The sequence below is a fragment of the Lepus europaeus genome, chromosome 11, assembly GCF_033115175.1.
Source record: "Lepus europaeus isolate LE1 chromosome 11, mLepTim1.pri, whole genome shotgun sequence".
Taxonomy (NCBI): Eukaryota; Metazoa; Chordata; class Mammalia; order Lagomorpha; family Leporidae; genus Lepus; species Lepus europaeus.
Genome location: NC_084837.1, coordinates 97,769,033 through 97,774,005, shown reverse-complemented (window position 1 = coordinate 97,774,005; position 4,973 = coordinate 97,769,033).

The following is a 4,973-nucleotide window of genomic DNA, read 5'->3' as shown; positions in this document are numbered from 1 at the left end:
AACAATTGTTACTGTGATTTTCTTGGTCCATTGCATACGAATTCCACACCAGTTTGTCTGGATATGACTGGATGAAACCAGAAATATCCGGTTGAGTTTTGGCTAACTGAATGCGAAATATTGCTACAGACACTGTGTTTGTGTATTTCTGATATTAACCACGGACTTTATTGTTTTTGAATGTTTTTTATCGGGGAACATTTAATTTTGTGCTTGGAAACACTAACTGGTTCCACATGGAATCACCAGCTCTACACATTCGTATTTTCTAGGGAGAAAGCTACAGGAACTGCGACAAACAAACATCATATTTCTGTTTGTATCGATGACATTTTATGCACTTGCCTAACGAAAAGACTTAGCTTTTCTCCAAAAGAATTTGTACTGTGATTTTCTCGGTCCATTGTATGCGAATGCCACACCAGATTGTGCGGATATGTCTGCATGAAACCGGAAATATCCCGTTTTGTTTGGCTAACTCAATAACAGATATTGCTACAGCCTCTCTGTTTGTGTTTTCTGGATTTTATCGATGGAATTTATTGTTTTGAATGTTTTTAATCAGGGAACATTAAATTTTGTGCTTGGAAACACTAATTGGTTACACATGGAGACACCAGCTCTACATATTCTTATTTTCTAGGGAGAAAGCTAGAGGATCTGAGGCAAACAAACATGATATTTCTGTTTGTATAGATGATATTTTAAGCACTTGCATAATGAAAAGACTTTGCTTTTCTCCAAAACCATTTGTACTGTGATTTTCTCGGTCCATTGCATAGGAATTCCACACCACTTTGTCTGGATATGACTGGCTGAAACCAGAAATATCCGGTTGTTTTGGCTAACTTAATCCCAAATATAGTGAAAGCCTCTGAGTTCGTGTTTTCCGGATATTATCAATGGACTTTATTGTTTTGAATGTTTTTTATCAGGGAACATTTAATTTTGTGTTTGGAATCACTAATTGGTTCCACATGGTGATACTATATCTACACATTCGTATTTTCTCGGGAGAAAGCTAGAAGAACTGCAGCAAACACACATGATATTTCTATTTGTATAGATGACATTTTGTGCACTTGCCTAATGAAAGACTTTGGTATTCTCCAAAACAATTTTTACTGTGATTTTCTCGGTCCATTGCATACGAATTCCACACTACTTTCTCAGGATATGACTGCATGAAACCAGAAATATCCGTTTTTTTTTTTTTTTGACTAACTCAATTTGAAATATTGTAAAAGCCTCTGTGTTTGCGTTTTCTGGATATTATCGATGGAGATTATTGTTTTGAATGTTTTTATCAGGGAACATTTAATATCTTACCATTGAAGATGTAATGGGTTCATCATGGGAACACCAGTTCTACATATTCCTATTTTCTAGGGAGAAAGCTAGAGGAACTAAGAGAAACAAACATGATATTTCTGTTTGTATAGATGACAGTTTATGCACTTGCAAAATGAAAAGTCTTTGCTTTTCTCCAAAACCATTTTTACTGTGATTTTCTCAGTCCAATGCATACGAATTCCACACCACTTTGTGCGGATATGACTGGATGAAACCAGAAATATCCGGTTATGTTTTGGCTAACTAAATCCCAGATATTGCTACAGCCTCTCTGTTTGCGTTTTCCGGATATTATCAATGGATTTTATTGTTTTAGATATTTTTTATCAGGTGACATTTAATTTTCAGATTAGATACACTAATGGGTTCCACATGGAGACACCAGCTCTACACATTCGTATTTTCTAGGGAGAAAGCTAGAGGAACTGCGAAAAACAAACATGATATTTCTGTTTGTATAGATGACATTTTACCTACTTGCCTAATGAAAAGACTTTGCTTTTCTCCAAAATCATTTGTACTGTGATTTTCTAGGTCCATTGCACACGAATTCCACACCAGTTTGTTCGGATATGACTGGATTTAACCAGAAATATCGGGTTTTGTTTTGGCTAACTCAATCTGAAATATTGTGAAAGCCTCTGTGTTTGTGTTTTCTGGATATTATCGATGGACTTTATTGTTTTGAATGTTTTCATCAGGGAACATTTATTTTTGTACCGTAGAAACACTAAATGGTTCATCATGGGGACACCAGCTCTCATCATTCTTACACTGTAGGGAGAAAGCTAGAGGAACTGCGACAAACAAACCTGGTATTTCTGTTTGTATAGATGACATTTTATGCACTTTCATAATGAAAAGACTTTGCTTTTCTCCAAAACAATTTTTACTGTGATTTTCTCGGTCCATTGCATACGAATGGCACACCACTTTGTCCGCATAAGACTGGATGAAATCAGAAATATCCGGTTGTATTTTGGCTAACTCAATCCAAAATATTGCTAGAGCCTCTGTGTTTGTGTTTTCCGGATATCATCGATGGACTTTATTGTTTTGAATGTTTTTATCAGGAAACATTTATTTTTCTACCATAGAAACACTAATTGGTTCATCATGGAGACACCCGCTCTACACATTTGTATTTTCTAGGGAGAAAGCTAGAGGAACTGCGGCAAACAAACATGATATTTCTGTTTTTATAGATGATATTTTATGCACTTACCTAAGGAAAAGAATTTTCGTTTCTCAAAAAACATTTTTACTGTGATTTTCTCGGTCCATTGCATATGACTTCCACACTAGTTTGTCCGGATATGACTGGATGAAACCAGAAATATCTGGTTGTGTTTTGGCAAACTCAATCCGAAATATTGCTACAGCTCTGTGTTTGTGTTTTCTGGATATTATCAACGGACTTTATTGTTTTCAATGTTTTTTTTTATCAGGGAACATTTAATTTTGTGCTTGGAAACACTGATTGGTTCCACATGGAGACACCAGCTCTACACATTTGTATTTTCTAGGGAGAAAGCTAGAGGAACTGCGGCAAACAAACATGATATTTCTGTTCGTATAGATGACATTTTGTGCACTGGCCGAAGGAAAAGACTTTGCTTTTCTCCAAAATCCTTTTTACTGTGATTTTCTTGGTCCATTGCATACGAATTCCACACCAGTTTACCGGATATGACTGGATGAAACCAGGAATATCCAGTTGTGTCTTGGCTAACTCAATCCCAGATATTGCTACAGCCTCTGTGTTTGCGTTTTCTGGATATTATCGATGCAGTTTATTGTTTTGAATGTTTTTTCAGGGAACATTTATTTTTGTACCGTAGAAACACTAATTGGTTCTTCATGGGGACACCAGCTCTACACATTCGTATTTTCTAGGGAGAAAGCTAGAGGAACTGCGACAAACAAACATGATATTTCTGTTTCTACAGATGACATTTTATGCACTTGCCTAACGAAAAACTTTGCGTTTCCCCAAAACCATTTTTACTGTGATTTTCTCGGTCCATTGTATATGAATTCCACACCAGTTTACCGGATATGACTGGATGTAACCAGAAATATCAGGTTTTCTTTTGGCTAACTCAATCCCAGATATTGCTACAGCCTCTATGTTTGTGTTTTCTGGATATTATCAACGGACTTTATTGTTTTCAATATTTTTTATCGGGGAGCATTGAATTTTGAACTTAGATACAATGATTGGTTCCACAGGGAGACACCCGCTCTACATACTTGTATTTTCTACATACTTGGTATCGATGACATTTTATGCACTTCCCTAACAAAAAGACACTGCTTTACTCCAAAACCATTTTTTCTGATTTTCTCGGTCCATTGCATACGAATTCCAAACCACTTTTTCATGATATGACTGGATGAAACCAGAAATATCCGGTTGTGTTTTGGCAAACTCAGTCCCAGATATTGCTACAACCTCAGTTTTTGTGTTTTCTGGATATTATCGATGGACTTTATTGTTTTGAATGTTTTATCAGGGAACATATAATTTTGTGCTTGGAATCACTAATTGGTTCCACATGGAGACACCAGCGCTACACATTCGTATTTTCTAGGGAGAAAGCTAGAGGGACTGCGGCAAACAAACATGATATTTCTGTTTGTATCGATGATATTTTATGCACTTGCCTAACGAAAAGACTTTGCTTTTCTCCAAAACCATTGTTACTGTGATTTTCTCGGTCCATTGCATACGAATTCCACACCAGTTTGTCTGGATATGACTGGATGAAACCAGAAATATCCGGTTGAGTTTTGGCTAACTGAATGCGAAATATTGCTACAGACACTGTGTTTGTGTATTTCTGATATTAACCACGGACGTTATTGTTTTTGAATGTTTTTTATCGGGGAACATTTAATTTTGTGCTTGGAAACACTAACTGGTTCCACATGGAATCACCAGCTCTACACATTCGTATTTTCTAGGGAGAAAGCTACAGGAACTGCGACAAACAAACATCATATTTCTGTTTGTATCGATGACATTTTATAAACTTGCCTAATAAAAAGACTTAGCTTTTCTCCAAAAGAATTTGTACTGTGATTTTCTCGGTCCATTGCATACGAATTCCACACCACTTTGTACGGATATGACTGGATGAAACCAGAAAAATGCTGTTGTGTTTGGCTAACTCAATCCGAAATAATATGAAAGCCGCTGTGTTTGTGTTTTCTGGATATTATCGATGGAATTTACTGTTTTGAATGTTTTTATCAGGGAACATTTAATTTCGTACCGTTGAAACATAAATTGGTTCATCATGGGAACAACAGCTCTACAAATTTGTGTTTTCTAGGGAGAAAGCTAGAGAAACTGTGGAAACACGCATGATATTTCTGTTTGTATAGATGACATTTTGTGCACTGGCCTAACGAAAAGACTGTTTTCTGCAAAACCATTTTTACTGTGATTTTCTCGGTCCATTGCATACGAAGTCCATACCAGTTTGTCTTGATATGACTGGATGAAAGCGGAAATATCCAGTTTTGTTTTGGCTATCTCAATCCCAGCTATTTCTACAGCCTCTGTGTTTGTGTATTCCTCATATTATTACACAGACTTTATTATTTTGAATGTT